This window comes from Solanum lycopersicum, chromosome 11 (genome assembly GCF_036512215.1).
Source record: "Solanum lycopersicum chromosome 11, SLM_r2.1".
NCBI classification, from domain to species: Eukaryota; Viridiplantae; Streptophyta; class Magnoliopsida; order Solanales; family Solanaceae; genus Solanum; species Solanum lycopersicum.
The window spans coordinates 33015352-33034522 of NC_090810.1; positions in this window are offsets into that span (position 1 = coordinate 33015352).

The following is a 19171-nucleotide window of genomic DNA, read 5'->3' on the forward strand; positions in this document are numbered from 1 at the left end:
TATGTTAAGAACTATATAAATAAATGAGTACCTAATGTAAAGTGACTTAAGCATTCCTTAGATTAAGTGTGAGATGGGCATAAAAGATGATCTCTTCATGTCTTATCTTTGAAAGTCTTCAGGATGGCTCTAGTTAGGGAAGTTGGTTGATTTTGTGGACACGATATAAGCCTTAGGTAGTCTTAAGGACTATTTAGGTAATCTTTAAGAGGTCACTATGGACGTTATCTCTTTGATTTACTTAAGTAGGTCTTTTGATACACTTTCGAAGGAGAATTTCATATTATTTATAGGTTGCTATGTTTGATATCTTGAAATGTGTATGTGACTCATTATAAGTAGTCCTAAGGAACATTTAGGCCATGCCTAGAGAGGGTGTATGGGCGTCCTCTCTTTGCGTTGCTTAAGTGAGTCTTAGGATAGCTTGAAGTGTGATAATTACATGCTAGGAGATGTCCAAAGAAAAGGGGAAGAACTTCATTGTAAGTATTTTTATATTCGTATGTTGAAGTATGGAACGTGTCCATGTATTATTGTGTTTTAATATGATAAGATTGAGACTTAGTATTTCCTATTACTTTTATATGAAAGGTGTTTTGAAGATTGTATTATTTTTTGTGAAAAGTTTTAATTCCGCACTACTCTTTACTATGTTTATGCGATGAATGATATGAAAGGGCCTATATAAGACCTCTGAGAGGTCGCGTACGCCGGTTACAATCCAAGATTGTACCATAAATTCTAGGGTGTGGTATTGGGATGTGAGATAGGGTTAGACACCCTATCCTTGTTATCCTTGGGAATGTTGGAGGGAACTTGGTTGGAAACCCTCTTCTTGATCCTAGGATTGTCTTGAATCCCAAGCCTATCCTTGGAAGTACGTCCCTCATAAGACTTGACCTCTTACACTTCCTATTCTTTTTATTGAGACAAGTCTCATCAACTTCTTGAGCATGAACCATCAACCTAGAAATATACATGTTGTCATGGAGCATTACCGAACGACACTTTTCAACCAAATCCTCGGACACTCCCATATCAAAGCGACTCATCTCATCCCTTGGGTTAGACACCAAGGAAGGTGCATATTTGGATAATTTGGTGAACTTCAAGGAGTACTATTGCACACTCATACCTCCTTGAAGAAGGTTGATGAATTCCTACAATTTATCCTACTTTTCTCCCTAGGGAAGAACTTATCAAAAAAGCCCTTCTAAACACCTCCCAAGTTATAGGACCTGCTCTCAAAGCCATGTTGTCTCTCCATTGGGTATACCAAGTTTAAGACACATCCTTGGGTTGATAGGAAGCTAGCTCGGCCTTTTCATTCAAAATCAACCCATAACATATATGATTTTATAGATCTCATCGAGGAAGTCTTGAGGATCCTCATTCACCTTCGACCCAAAGAACATTGGAGGATTCAACCTTGTTAAGTCCATCAAGCGAGAATCCATGGTGCTAGCATTTTGTTGAACACGAGGTCCAACCTCCCTATTTGCTTGAGCTTTAATGGCTTGAGCTTGAATAGCTAGATCTTGTACTTGGGTAGTCATAGCTTAAGCCAAACTCACAAAATTTGCCCTTATCTCTCCATACGTCATAGGTGGAGCAATGACATGAGCTTGGTCACCTTGATGGAGCTTGCATTTCTTGCGGAGGAGATTGATTATCTTGTGGAGGAGCTTGTCTATATTGTGGAGGAACTCTGGCATTAGCCAAACCTTTCTCCACTCTCTTGGTGGCGGCACGTCTTGTAGTTATATATTATATCCACAATGAAAGGATTGAAAGAAAGAGGACATGACACAACTTTCAAGCTTACGAATAAGTCAGAATTCATAAGCATCACATAGCCTCTAATTCATAAGTGTGGCGCTCTTCACACCCATGAACAAGAAACTATGTAAAAGTGGTTCGATGAGACATCAATCCTAGTGGTTCTTTAACGTCATGCTCTAATACTAAGTTTGTCACTACAGGGAGCACCCCATAGATATAACCGGCATCGTCATTCTCGAAGAGGACTAAGACTAGCCTCTTAGTATTCGTCATAACATATCATAGGTTAAAAATATGAAAGAACTAAAACTTTTCATATATATATATATATATATATATGTATGTAGTGAGGTTTACATAGACCTCTCTCATACTGCACATGGGGTTTACTTAGACTTCTCGCTTAGTGAAGCTTACATAGGCTTCTCGTTTAAACAACATAATCAATAGATAGGAATTAGTCTAATACTTTGTCTCATATTGAACCATTTAAAACAAAGTACAAACATTGGGCATAACCCTTATACAAATGTATAAGTGCCACATAGGGGTTACAATAACATCTTACAACAATAGTAATGAAATGATTGTCTTTAGACTATAGCATCAACACACCTATAGTGGGAAAAGTAGCATCCTCAGATCATGAGGACCTACCAACACTTGAAGAAAGATGTCCAAGTCTTCTTCAAGTTGCCTCAAATACATCAGTAGCCCGAACCTACATTGTTTGGGAAAATGAAAATAATATGGGTTAGTATAACCACATGTACTTAGTATGGAAACCTATGCACATAAAGATTGAAATAATGCTAAAGGGACTTTTGTTCAAAACTAATGCTAAGTTACTTTGAAAAGGACTTATGCAAAATCAAGAACACATTAAAGCCAATGATCACATAATACCAACATCATTAATAAAGTCAAGTCAACATGAATAGTATAATATCAAAAGCATATAATTATACTAACTTCAACATAATGTCATAACAACAAAGCATGTACAAGATTTCATATCATCTGAACATATAAGACCCTTAGCAACCATCTCATCCCAAGCATACAAGTGCAATGCTCATGTGAAGTCCTATAACCCCACAAAATTAATTAAAAGAAGAAAGAGATGATAACCAATGTCTAACTTCGTATACCACAGCATTATGAGTAATCATCATAAAGAGAAATTTAGACCATTAACATGTTCATAGGTGAAAGTAACATCATATAGGATCATAAACATGTAAGGCCAACATATTAATCATTAACTTTATAAGATCATAAGAAAAAGCTCCAAGGAATTCCCTCAATGCCAACTTGTGCAATGTATAGGTGTAGTCCCATACCCCTACGTAGACTAAGTCAATCCCCTTAAGTAACCCTAGTTAGTCCTCACTTTGTTACTTTATTTTATTTTCGGGAAAAATTGGTGTAACTGACAAATACCAAATGATCTAAATGTTGAATCCAATGTCATTTAAATCACATCGAAAGAAGGTGGTTTACTTACCAAGATAGTACCAAAACATGAACATAACATTCTAGGTGCATCCACTTGCTAGAATTCCTATGGGGGTAACATAGTTTATGAACTAGGATACATGCTTGAGACCCTCTTTATGCACAATTGCGTGATAACCATTGTTAACCTACCTTCCAACATTGGGAAGGGGTACCTCTCATAACTAGCTCACTCGGTGCTAAGCTAAAGTCCTTTTCTTTCTAAATGTAATTAAGTCATTCTTAAACAGCATAACTTAATATATGTCATAGGAGACTAACCCCTTGTATATCATATCATTATCTTATTAGTTATTGCATAAGAAATTCTTTTCAATACAACCCTCGTATATGAGATTAGAACATGATCATCATCATGTCATAGTAAGTCAGATAAATGATTCACAATCAAGCTTATATCAGCATAACTTAATCATAATCTCACAATTCACATAGTCAAGATATTTCAATTTAATTCATCACACCATCTCCTATCTAATCTAATCACATGTCATACTTCAATTGAACATCATCATCAAGTACAATCCACCACAATTGAAGTAAGGATTCAAGATCACAAAGTATTACTAATTAACCTTCACAAGCCTTCTTCAATGGTATTACCATAAACCAACCATATTCATACATTCATAGTCTTAGTCACATCATATAATAATAATCAACACAAGAACTAAGTCAATTGAATCATCACTAACCAATTCAACATCACTTCATAACATAGGGTAAAAGAAATAGGGTGAATTCATGCTTTCTTCCATAGAACTAGGTATAACATTAAGAACTACCCTAATTAACAAATAATAAATCATAATATTTCCATAATAATAAAAATAAACCAAGAACAATATAATTTGAAAGATATGTTTTGGATTAAGAAAGAAACCCATGTTTTTTTAAAACTTTTGGAAATTAATTTCGAAGAGCCTCTTGGGGAAAGGAGCCCCAAGAGTGAAGAGCTTCCATACCTTAACAATCATTGAATACTGATAGAGATAAAGTTGAATTCTTTCATCCTAATGCCCTTAAAACATGTCTTCAATGGTGTTCTTTGGGGGAAGAGAGAGAAAGTAGAGAGAAGGAAAGAGAGATTTGAGTTTGAGAATTGAGGGATGTTGGGTTAGTTTAATGAGCGTTAGACCTTTTATAGTCCCTTTAATAACTTAATTGACCACCCCTTAATCCTTAATTAACTAACTAACCAACTAACTAATTAAATGACTTAACTAAAAACATGACAATAAAACAGTCCCCAACCTACGAGACCTCGATCGACGGTCCGTAGGTCCATCGATGCAACTATAATGTCAAGGCGTCGATGAAATCAGAGACTATGTTTTGATCACTTTTAGGATTTTGACTAATTTTTGGAAGACAGAGCCATAGAGGGTGTCTATCAATCGACGGCTTGTCGCTTGGCTCGTCAATTGCACGCTGTCAAAAATAGCTTTTTGGTCATATTGAAAGGTCCTCTCCAAGGACCCCTAGGTTGATCCTTGGGGATTCATACCCAAAAGTTTCGACCCTAAACACACTGTTATACTTTTTAACACCTTTTTACCAATTTTCATTTAATTCTGACTCTTAAAACCTCATTAAATATGCCAAGTAACACTAACTTCTATTTTACTAGTCTCCGGACGTCATAAATGTTTCTTGACGTTTTGAATCTTAAACTTCCTAATTGGTATATATATATATATATATATATATATATATGATTTAGGTCTTGAAAAAGTTTTACAAGGACTAGTTCATCATGTGAGGATCTAGATTAGGTCATGAACTTTCGAAGTGTTACATTTGTGTCATCCCCTTAGACTTATTTATATGTATTTTTGATAAACTCTATTCCTATAGCTTATTAGACCACATTTGTACTTGCTAATTGAATTTGAACACTTCGCTCCCTGTGGATTCGACTCCAACCTTTCATTGGGTTTTATACTAACTAATGATCATTTGCACCTCGTATCGGATGAGGTATGCCTAAAAAAAATTTCTAAAATGGCGCAGCTTAATGAGTTTGGCATTCGGACTTATTTAGGGCTTTATTTGCAATGATTTAGTGTCTTCAAATGCTTATTTTTTCCAATAAGTGGAGTAAACCCTTGATTTCCAGGTATACGGATTTTGGAACAAAGCAAGGATACTAATTTGAAAAAATGAAATGAAGACAACTGAAAGAATTAAGAATGCAAGCCTAGTGATCGTCAAGTCCACTTGGTAAGTCGTCGAATGGCTACTTGATCACCTAAATTTCCAGTGTGCTAATCCCTTTAAAGAAAGAACCAAGTTGGCGAGAGAAAGGACTAGTAGGCGAATGACAAGTGGTTCTGTGATGTAAGACTGGATCGCACAAATTTAGAGACCTTGAGGATGTTGAAGTCCAATATAGAAGGGTGATGGAAATGACCAAAGGTAGATCACCGAGTTGTTTGAAGAGCCTAACTTACTTCATTAAGTGACACTTTGCAGGAAATTTTTGGCGATTATAAATACATTTTGAACATTTAGTTTTGTATCAGTTACTCTGTAGAATAGATTTTTATTATGTTTTGAACTGTCTGACAAGTTTTCTCTAGTTTTCCTTAGCTTCAAAGAATTGGAGTTTTCCACTTTTGATAAATTGGAAGTGCGTCTTTGAGATTATTTGATTTGGAGCATTGCAAAGAAAAAAATGATCTTCCCTTGTGGATAGAAACTAAATTTGGTGATATTTTTTATCTTTTTGATGTCATGATAAAACCCCAATTGTTGGGGTATGATTATGTGACTATGAGCTAATTTAGTTTATAGCTATTGCAAATTGTTAGTTCAAATGCTACATACAAGTGTATTTAATAATTAATAGTGGTTTAATTTAAGAATTGTAGTTGCAAATGTAGTCATACCCTTGTGTTTTTGACTTGCTCGAGAGAGAGGTTTTAAAACTACGCTTATTAATTGATTGTCAGTGTGTATTGGGTTGACATGGATTCACCTTAAGTGGGTGAATTCTAAATTCAATTCCATAAATTCATCTTGAGAGATTGAATGGACTAAGGTGTGTTGTTGTTCTTATTTTGTATTCTTATTGATGTTCTAGAGAAATCAACTTGGTTAAAGGTAAATTCTACGAGAGAAAGTTTATCTCCTCTATAGCCTAGCTTACTCACCAATATCTAGCTATTGTCTAATAATTGCAATTTCCCATTTTTCTCTATTAGACTATAATCGAATCACATCACAAAAATCTGTCTTATTATTCTTATTTCGTATTGTTTGCCACTATTTGAAGTTGATAATTTCAAACCACCACTCTCCATTTGACATTTGTGTCACCCCCTGATTTGTATAATGTTTTTACTCGATAATTTTTATTCCTATGACAAATTTGATCATATTTGTACCTCCCAATTGATTCTCAAAGACGTACCACTCCCTAGGAATCAACCCCAACTCATTTAGTTGGGTTATAAATGATTAGCGATCTTAGACGCTTAGAATTGGATGAAGTGTCTTTGATGACATTACCTTTAATCAAAATGGTGTCGTTGTCGGGGAATGGTGTTGTTTGAGATTCTTTTGGTGAAGTTGAATTTTCGTCTTTTTAGTCATAGTTTAATATACTTACTTTTAGTTTTTGTTTGTGTTGTTGTTTAAAACAGAGGAAATGAGCATATCTTGTATCACCGATTACCCAGTGGACCACCCTCCTTTGAAAGGGATGCTTCTTAGGGATAGCATCCTACATTTCAAGCAACCGGAGAGTGAGACAATACATGAGTTATGGAAAATATTTAAGGCACTATTTCTAAGTGCCCAACTCAAGAGTTCTCAGTCCGGAGAATACAGGAGTAGCTCACCAAATTTTTCTGGTTGGTCTAGTACGACAATGCTATGCAATAATACCCCAACTTCTTGATCACCCGACTCAGACATACAGTGAGAAAGAAAAGTACTAGAATTTTGCCAAACTGTTGACTTGGCTTAATCTCTTGATCAAAAAGATTATGAAATACTACAACAAATATGATATTTAGCTAAGACATTACTAGCTACGACATTAAATTCATCACAAATTATTCTCTTTTAGTGACAAAATTTACTTTTCGTGCTTAAATATATGAGGCACATATTTTTAGCGACGAAACATAAGAATTCGTAGAAAATTTTTGTCCACTAAAGTTTCCGTCAGAAAATTATGTGGCCCCATTTTGTTAAAAAGTGTTAGTCACGATTTTAAAGTTATCAGTGACACATTATTTTGTCACTAATAGTATATGTAATTCACGACAAAATTGTACTGAATATATTTAAAGACATTTTTTTAAAAAAATGCACAGTTTAACTAAAATATAATCTATTATTTGAACAAATGGTAGGTGTTAAATTTCATGCATTTATGAATGAGTATAAATAATCATATAATATATTGTTTATACAAAAGATAAATTTGAAAGAAGTATAAAATAAAACAAAAATGAACGACAAAAGAGAGTTGGTCTGATGGATAACACTCCTTACTTCCAACCTTAAGGTTGTGAGTTTGATTCCCCAAGGCAGCATAATGTGCGAGTTCCTGGCTAAGGTTGGAACATATATATGTATATATATATATATATATATAATATTTAATCGTATATACATTTAAGAACAAAATAATTTTTGTATATAAAATATAGTCTTTAGTGATGAAATTCGATTTGTTTAGCTACGAAATACATATAAATTTAGAGACAATTGATTCTGTCACTAATTAAAGTAAAATAATTAGCGACGATATAATTTTCATTGTATTAATAACCTTTTTAGTGAGAAATCATACTATTTACTACAAAAATATATAATTTTTACAACAATAAAAATTGTCACAAATGTTTAAGCATTTGGGGAAAATTTTATTTTTAGTTAATATAAAATTTTTAGCGACAAAGCACTAAAACGTCTTGTATACTTTTAGAGACACATTTAGTGACGACTCACTGGCGAATTTTTTGTCGCCACATAAGATGTTTGGTGAAGAAATATGATTTATTAATGAAGAAATTATATTTCCCTTGTAATTGAATTTGTTGTAGTGGAATGGGAAAGTCATCTACAAGAAAAACGCTACGTACATTCCCCCCTCCCCCTCCCCCACTAGCGTAGAAAGCCCAACGATATTGAGGGTGGAAATATAGAGGAGGTACTCTTACTCATTCATCACAAAGTCGAGTAACATAACAGAATATTGAAAGAGATAAAAGAGAATGTCACGATGCTAAATCGGATGACTTCCTCCCATTACATATCGATTAATCTACTTGAGACCCAAATGGGTCATATGTTGCCTCGTCTCTACCCTAGATAAAAAGGGGTTTTCTAATTATACTAGTAAATCCTAAGAATCAAATTAAGTGGGGATTTGCATAATGCCACGCCATTAACTAAGACGTTACTTGGGAGGCAACCCAAGTTTTTATTTTCTTTCTTTTTGTTTTTCGAAAATAATGTGTTGATTGTGCAGGTTGAAGTGTGGAATGTGTTTAAAAGAATGCAGGTTGGCAAGCCAAGATTCTGGTGGTTCATTCATCGAAAAGGTCGGTGAACCCGACTTGGACAGTCATTGGACTCACAATATTATTAGGTTGTAGTCTGTAAAACTCGGCGGACCCATGGAAAAGTCAGCTTATCGCCGAACACATCAGCGAGGTAAGTGACAACTCGGAGTGTCACCGAGTGGTTTAGCGAACAACAATAACATTGCCTAAAGGATGCAAAATACACGGTTTTTAAAAGGCCAAAGGTTTGAACTTTCAAACTCTTTCACATTCCCTCAGTTTTTAACTTCACAAAATTACACCCGCACTATATTTCCCATACTTTGCAATTTTTACTGTGTTCTAGTCGTTGATTGGTGTTCAGAGTTGGATACTTTGCCGCCTTGCTGTATAAAGTCTCATTTTCGGCATTAAAGATTGGTTCTCCAAAATCGTATTTAGCGGCTAAACTCATTTGCAATTATATTGTTTTTATTCATATGTGCTAGGACTCTCTAAAATCATAAATGTGTGCTTGTGTGCTTTTTTAGATGTCATTATCATGCCTAAATTCCTAATTGTTAGTTTCCCGAGTTTCATACTTTAAAATTGATCAAAATCTTGTGGGTTGTGCTTTATTGTTGTTTGTCTAGTCTAGTCAAGTCTGAGTAACCCAAATTTGTACTAAATGACGTGTTTTATCCAATGATGGAGAATTTTACGTCATTCTTAAGGATTAAAGTCGTTAAATGGCCAATTTTTGCCAAACCGAAGATAGTATGGATACCCCAGTAACATGGGTCTTATGGGTCTAGGATTAACTGAATAAGTGTATATTTTGATTTTGTTTTCAAGGGTTGCGGGGCTGATTTTTGAAATGGGGTAATAAGTAGGCACGTTCGGTAGTTTTGCGAGATGGGCTGAGCTTGCCAAATGAGATGCTCAAATTACACCACCTTAAAGTAGTATAAGTGTTTGTTATCAAGTAAAGCATCCAACTTGTAGGTTGAGGTTGATTCCATAAGGAATATGGTTTAGACAAAAACTTAACTCACTATTATATTTTTTTAGCCAAGTTATTCCAAAAACAAGTAAGTAAAAGGGGGGCAACAAATACTTCATTGTTGTTAAATAATAATAAGCAGGATTTCAACTTTGTTGTTATCAATGAGAGAGAGTAATTAGGGTGTATGTGCTCCCCAAAAGATCATAACGCGGTAATCCTAGTAAAAGTTGTCATATTCGGAAACCACACCCTAGAAACTAGGGGCAATCTCGAACTGCAACCGGTGTACTTGACCTCTCAGAGGTCTTGTACAAGGCCTTACATATCATTCATCATATAAACATAGTGAAAAGTACTGCAGAAATAAAACTTTTCACAAAACATAACATAATCTTTAAAAATCTCTTTCATATAAAGCAATAGGAAATAGTAAGTCAAAATCTCATCATCATAAGGCACAAGAATACTTGGGACACGACCCTTATTTTAAAATACAAATATATAAATGCTTAGTCTGTTACAATACTTTAAATGAAAATAAAAAAGACATATATGCCCTCAAGTCAAATGAGGACATGGTTCAACTTCTCTTAAACGATGCTACGGTCCAAGACTTAACTTCCCAAAAGCTCCTCACATACCAAGAACTATATAGATAGATAAAACATGGAGGTTAGTACAACCACATGTACTAAGGATGACATTATGCATAAAAATTATGAAAACAGAACTTTATTTAAAATTGCATATTTTCTTTTTAAAATCATATTATAATCATAAGAACAGCTTTTAACAACTTAAAAACACATAAGATAATATTCAAACCAAAAATCATAATTTTAGAATGCACTTTAGAGTGAGTTCAATTCACTTCACAGTGAAGTACCTCACTTTTACAGTAAATTCACTTCCTTTTATATTAAACACTTTCTAGCATGTTATTATACCACTCAAAGTTATCCTAAGATTTACTTAAGTCACACAAAGAGACACTGCCCATACAACCTCTCTAGATGTACCTAAACAACCCATAAGATTACTTATAATGAGTCACACACACACTGACAAAGCATCATAAACATCAAGGTAAGATTCTTCTACCAAAGTGACTCTAAGTCTCACTTGAGTGATTTGTGAAGCGACCACCCATACAATCGCTTACACACACTTAAGAGATCGTATAGACTTCCTAGAATAGAATCATTCTCACTTAATAGAGCAACACATAGAGTATATGACATTCTCCTACCAAAGGCTATCAAAAGACCTGCTTAATTAAACCAAGAAAGTGTCCATGACTGACATCTTCAAGATTACCTATATAGTCCTTAAGACTACCTAAGGCTTAGATCATGTCCACAACACCAACAAACTTCCTAACTAGAGTCATCCTCAAGACTTATAAAGATAAGAGATGAAGAGTTCATCTCTTGATCCCTCTCCACACTTTAGCTAAGAAATCCTTAAGTCACTTTACATTAGGTACTTATAAATTTACATACTTCTTAACATAATTCATTATTTAATTATTTCACTAAGACTCATACATCACATAAAGGACACTCAAATAATGGTCTTGGACAAGACCTACAAATTTCAAGTAACACCTTCAAAGTCTATTATGCAATGTCCAGATAGTGTCCTATACCACCACCTAAACCTCATACACTTCTCTAATTCAAATAGTTATTCAATATGATGAGAATAGGCAATAACCAACATAGACCATGATACCTATACATGGATTTTGGAGTTCTATCCTACTCCGATGAGGTTGTTCTACTTGCCAAGGGTAGAACTTAGACACATCCAATTGAGGCACATGGTTAAGGAATATGAAGGGCATACTTTGTAATCTATCTCAATTCTTTGACTATAGCTACTTCTCTTAGCATACTCACTCGGTGCTAGCCTTCTTTCTCATAGAGTAATTCACAGATTAGGTTCGCATAAAAAGGTTTCATAACAAGTTCATAACCCGATCACATTTACGCTACCAAAGAAGGTCCACAAGGGCTACCTCACAATGGCAACAAGAAGCTCATGATGAATTTCCTAAGGATTAATATGATGTTGTTCCATCCAAATAACCTTAAGTCTATCAGTCATTTATTTTAAAGGATACGATTACGGCTTACGACTTCAACAATGTTAACATTACCACTAAGTCAAGATTTACACATAAAAGACTCTCTTAAGTTGATTTAAGTTCACATGTCATTCATACATTCAATACTAAGAGTTCTAACACCCTAAATAAATACATCACATATTCATAATCATATATACATCAAGCAAGGGACACAAGTCAACCAAGACAAGACACCACATACTTCACTTTCAACTCATAATTCAAATCATTCTAGAAGCACCTAGATACAAATCTAACATCTTCAAATCATCCTATATACTATCATAACATAATAAATGAAATCAACATAGATTAATTTAGTCAAGTAGGAATGACAAAGACTCAATCCTAACACTATACACATTATGTCAAACTCATAGTCTAACATGATCACCTAAGATAACATGAATAGAAAAACACATATATGACTTTACATGTAGATAGATATGGTCATGACTCACCTAATAAACTACACAAGTATCCATATTTCTTCAAGTAATTGACGAATAGGCCATGATAATCATATTGAATAAACTAACACCGACAAGGCCACATCAAATGCATGTAAAGCGCATAACACTGCCACCATAAGTTGACCATACCAATCACAATAGAATCGAAGTATAAATAAACTCAAAATAAATGAATAAGGTCAGAATACCCCCAATTCATTCTCAACACCTCAATCCAAAGTCAACTTACTCAGTTCGATATCACAAGACCCATACCCAAGGCCAGAACCAACAATTCAACATAAAAACTATAATAATTAATGAACTAGGTCAAACCAATGTAAATTCATCAATCTAATATAACCTAGATATCAATTTTTTACTACAATTATTATATCAATGAATAGCCCACATAAAACTACATAAGAATTCATCAACATTAGATCAATATCAAATAACCCATAACTTAGTCCAAAACTAGGGTTCATTAAAATTAACGGTCTCGTAGGTAATTTAAGTTAAAATCATCAATAAAAACTCAATCTAATTCATAATATATGTTTGAAAAAAATTTATGCAAGATCCCATGGTAGAATCATGAAATTGGACAATTCAAATTTGAAAACGTAGAAAACATATTGAGAATTGGGGCTCCTTGATGAAAAGAGTTTAAAGGATAAAAATCTATACTTTTATGAATATAATTCTTCATTTTGATGAAGAATATCCACTCAAAACGTCACACCAAGTTCTTCCTTTATTTTGGTCTTCAATGGAGTCTTTGGAAATTTCTATGGGATTCTGGGGTTTTTGATTTAGAAGAATGAAGTCTTCAATGTGATTTAAGATTATAAATGCATTTTAAATACCCAAAATACCCCTTATAAACAGACAATACTCATATTTGGAAGTGGGGTGAAATTACCATATCACCCCTAACTTAACAGTGAAACTGCACACAGGCTGGTCACCATCAACTATTGCCCCATCGACGGGGCGTAAGTCCATGTACAAGATGTCCTTGCCTTTGTCGATAGGTTCAAACACTTGGGAATGGGAGATTTTATCCTCATGATAAGGAACAAATGACTCCCACCACCTACGGGGCGTCGACCAGGCCACTGGATGTCAATTGCCATCTGTAGGTGGACTGCCTTTGGGCAGTTTTGGCCTCCAACATGGGTCCTTTCTCAAGGACCCTTAGTTGGTCCTTGGGGATGTTTTCCCGGGCGTTTGAAACAAAAAAATGATCTTCTATGATTTTATAACCTCTCACATGAATTTCACCCAAAACCAACACGTAAAAATTGACGAAAAAATCCTTGACACACAAGGTCATTTCAAGGCACATTATTCGAACGTCATGGACGTTCTTGGACGTTTGACCTCCAAACTCCACAAAACTAGACACACTGCCTATATATGATATAATAACACATTAATGACCTTAAAACCTCATGAATCACACATACACACATATAAGCACATATTAGGCACCTAGGTGACTTAGTTGTCGAACGTCTTGGTCGTCCCTTAACGTTTGACTTCCAATGCACCTAATACTTTAGCTACTGCCTCTATACCATATATTAGACCTCTTTATGACCTTATACCATCAATAAAAACATGTTAGTATCTAAATATCATCATCTTAAGACATAAGAATACTTGGGACACGGACCATACTTCAAAATACGAATATAGAAATACTTAGTCTATTACAATACTTTGAATGAAAACATAAAAGACATATATTCCTTCGAGTCAAACGAGGACATACTTCAGCTTCTCTTGAACGATGATACGGTCCAAGTCTTCACTTCACAAAAGCTCCTCACCTACCAAGAACTATATAGATAGATAAAAGCATGGAGTTAGTACAACCACATGTACTTAGTATGTCATTATGCATAAAATCATGAAAACTGAATTTTATTGAAAATATGCATCTTTTCTATTGGAAGTCATATTATAATCATAAGAAAACCTTTTAAGAACTTAGAAACACATATAAGATAACATTTAAGCAAAAAATCATAATTTTAGGACCCACTTTACATTGAGTTCAATTCACCGTACGGTGAAGCACCTCACTATTACAGTGAATTCACTTCCTTTTATATTAAACACATTCTAGCATATTGTTATCCCACTTAAAGCTATCCTAAGATTCACTTAAGTCACACAAAGTGAGACTGCCCATACAAATTCTCTAGATGTGCCTAAAAAACCTTAAGATTACTTATAAGGAGTCACATACACACTTACAAAGCATCATAAACAAGAAGGTAAGATTTTTCTACCAAAGGTGACTCTAAGTCTCGCTTGAGTGAGTTGTGAGGCGACCGCTTATACAATCCCTTACACACACACTGAATAGATCCTATAGACTCCCTAGAATTGAATCATTCTCATTTAACACACCAACACATATATGATATAACATTCTCCTTCCAAAGGCTATCAAAAGAACTATTTAATAAATTAAGAAGATAGCGTCCATGATTGACCTCGATTACCTAAATAGTCCTTAAGACTACCTAAGTCTTAGACCATGTACACAACACCAACCAATTTACCTAACTCGAGTCATCCTCAAGACTTCAAAAGATAAGACATGAAGATATCATCTCCTATGCCGTCTTCACACTTTAGCTATGGAATCCATAAGTCACTCTAGATTAGGTACTTACTCATTTACATACTTCTTGTCATAAGTCATTAGTTCATTAGTTCATTAAGACTTATACATCACATAAAGGACATTCAAATAATGGTATTAGACAAGACCTAGGAACTCCAAGTAACACCTTCAAGGCCTATTGTGCAATGTCAAGATAGTATCCCATACCACCACCTAAACCTCATAATCTTTGATAATGCTAATAGGTATTCCGTATGATGATAATAGGCAATAACCGACATATACCATGATAGCTATACATGGAATCTGGAGTTCCATCCAACTCTGATGAGGTTGTTTTACATGCCAAGGATAGAACATAAACACATCCCATGTAGGCACATGGTTAAGGAATATGAAGGGCATACTTCGTAATCTAGTCTCACTTCTTTAACTAGAACTACTTCCCCTTACCATACTCACTCGGTGCTAGCCTTCTTTCTCATAGGGTAACTCACACATCAAGTTCACATAAAAGGGTTCCATAACAAGTTCATAACCAAATCAAATTTATCCTACAAGTCCACTAGGGAAACCCAAAATGGCGACAAGAAGATCATGATGATTTTCCTAAGGATTAATATGATGTTGTTCCATCGAATTAACGTTAAGTCTATCATTCCTTTACTTTGAAGGACACCATTACGGATTACAACTTCAACAATCTTAACATTACCACTAAGTCAAGGTTTTCACATAAAAGACTCTCCTAAGTTCATTCACATGTACTTCATACATTCAATACTAAGAGTTCTAACACGCTAAATCAAGACATCACGTATTCATAATCATATATACATCATGCAAGGGACACAAGTCAACCAAGACAAGACACCACATACTTCACTTTCAACTCATAATGCAAGTCATTTTAGAAGAACCTATTAAAAAACCTAACATCTTCAATTCATCCTATATACTATCATAACATCATCAATTAAATCAACATATACTCATATAGTCAAGTAGGAATAACCAAGACTCAATCCTAACACTATACACATTATGTCAAACTCATAGTCTAACATGGTCACCTAAGACAACATTAATAGAAAAATACATATATGACTTAACATGTGGATATATATATCATGACTTACCTAATCAACTACACAAATACACACATTTATTCAAGTAATTGCCGACAAGGCCATGATTATCATATTGCATAAACTAACACCGATAAGGCCACATCTATTGCAAGTAAACACATGACACTGCCACCATAAGTGGACCATACCAATCACAGTAGAATAGAAGTATAAATAACCTCAAAATAAAGGAAATAGGGAAGCATACCCCCACTTCATTCTGAACACCTCACTCCAAAGTCAACTTACTCAATTCGATAACACAAGACCCTTAACCACGGCCATAACCAACGATTCACCATAAAAATTACAATTATCAATGAATTAAGTCAAATAAATGTAAATTCATAATTCTAAAACAACTTAGATATCATTACATCAATGAATAGACGACATAAAACTACATAAGAATTCATCAACATTAGATAAATATCATATAACCCACATCTTAGTCAAAAACTAGGGTTCATCCAAATTCATGGGTTCATAAGTAATTTAGGTTAAAATTATCAATACAACATCAATCATTCAAATTCATGGGTTCATAGGTATTTTAGGTTAAAATTAACAATACAACATCAATATAATCCATAATAGACGTTTGAAAAAAAAAAGTTGATGCAAGATCCCATGGTAGAATCACGAAATTGGACAATTCAACTTTGAAAACATAGAAAACTTCTTGAGAATTGGGTCTCCTTGATGAAAAGAGTTTCAAGTTTCAAAAGACATGCCTTTATAAATCTAATTCTTCACTTTGATGATGAATCTCCACAACGCCACACCAATCCCTTCCTTGATTTTGGACTTCAATGGAGTCTTTGGGAATTTCTAAGGGATTTTGGGTTTTTTATTTAGAAGAATGAAGTCTTCAATGTGTTTTAGGCTTATAAACACATTTAAAATACCCAAAAGACCTAAACCTACAATACTCTTATTTGGAAGTGGAGTAAAATTACAATATCACCCCTAGATTAACATTGAAACTGCACGCATGCAGGCAGCTATCAATGATTGCCCCATCGACGGGGCGTAAGCCCATGCATGGGCAATCCTGGACTTCGTCGATGGGTTAAGAGACTTGAAAATGGGAGATTTTCTCCCCAGTCTAAGAACCAAAAGACTCCCACCACCAACGGGGCGTCGACCAGGCCACTGGCCGTCGATTACCATCTATAGGTGGATTGTCTTTAGGCAGTCTTAGCCACCAACATGGGTCCTTCCTCAAGGACCCTTGGTTGGTCCTTGGGGATGTTTGACCGGATGTTTCCAACCCAAACAAGATATTCTACGAGTTTAAAAACCTCTCACAATTTCACTCAAAACAAACACGTAAAACTTGACGAAACATGCCTAGACACACAAGGAAATTTCAAGGCACATCTTTCGAACGTCATGGACGTTCTTGGACGTTTGAACTCCAAACTCCACGAAACACGACACACTGCCTATAAATGCTATAATAACTCATTTATGGATATTACAACGTCATGAAAATCATACATACACACATAGAACCACATATGAGGTAGCTAGGTGACATAGTCATTGAACGTCTTGGTCGTCCCTTGACGTTTGACTTCCAATGCACCTAATATTTTAGATACTGCCTCTATATCATATACTAGAAATATTTAGGACCTTAGACCATCAAGAGAAACATGTTAGGCTCTAGTTCACCAAAGTCATTTTCGGGGTCTTACAACAATCCTTTCCTAGTGTATTACATGCAAAGTGATAAGTTAGGTATCTATAATTCCTTTGTCCGGCTACGTGTGTATAATTTATTAACCCTTACCTTTACCTCATATTATACATCACATCAATGTATGGCTTAGTTTTTACCCTCACACCAATAAATATTAGACTATTATATAATATCCCACTAAATCTATGTTGATAATTCTTTTCTTATTAACTATATCATTTGTCATACAAGTATCAAGAAGGTGAGCTCTAACGTTGGACACCGTTAAAAAGACTTCTAGAAAAAAGAATTATCAATGCACACAAAAATACTCTTCAAGAATTGCTTAGTTATTATTCATATGTTGTTAATTTCTCATTATTCCCGCAACACTAGTTGTGGATTTAGTGACCCATACTAACAAGAACACAATTCATATTTTTAGATGAGAAACCATGAACTTACTAATGAATATAAGAACCCCAGAATCTCTACTTGATTTTCAAAGAAAATATCTTCAAATGAACTCCGAAAATCAAGAATTGTTAAAGTTTCAACTTAATCTCCAAAGACAAAACCTAGAACAAAAGTAATAATGTCTGACCCCCAGAAATGAGGTTCACATGACCTATATATAAAAAACAAGTCCCAACTAAAAAGGAAATGAAATAAGGAAATAAAGTTTCATGATGCGGCTTCATTCGATAAGATTAACCTACGGTTTGTAGGTCACTTCCGTGGTTTAGGTCATAGGAGACTTTCCATCTTCTAAATTTTGCACCTCACAGTCACGATCAATGGATCAATAGTACGGGTTGTGGTTTGATCCATGGATTTTGGATCCTCCTCCGTAGCTCCAAACTTAGACTTATGAAACTCAGGTACTGGAACCCGCTCTATGAATCAGTTGACGAATCAGCAGGACGGACCATAGGTTGGCCTATGGTCCCTCATTACCATTTATGGTTCCACACTTAGTCATGAATTTTATGAGTCTCCTACAATCCTTGACTACCCATCTACGTTTACATTCTATGGGCCGTGAAATGACCTACGGTCCGTAGGTCACGTCCATAGATGCCCTTTTCTGTGCTTTTCTCAGTTGTGTCTCCTAAATTCCATGTCCAAACTTATTTCTTGCAAACATGATTAAAACACATCAATAACAATAAAAAATGTCCCTAGACACACAAAACAATCAATTTGAATGTATTAAAACCCTCCAGTTAATTTTGTCATTTTTCTCAAGCGATGCACTAAGACTCTATTTGTCTCTTGTATAGAAGAAAAAATTCAAACAAAAGCAATCGAATGTATTTC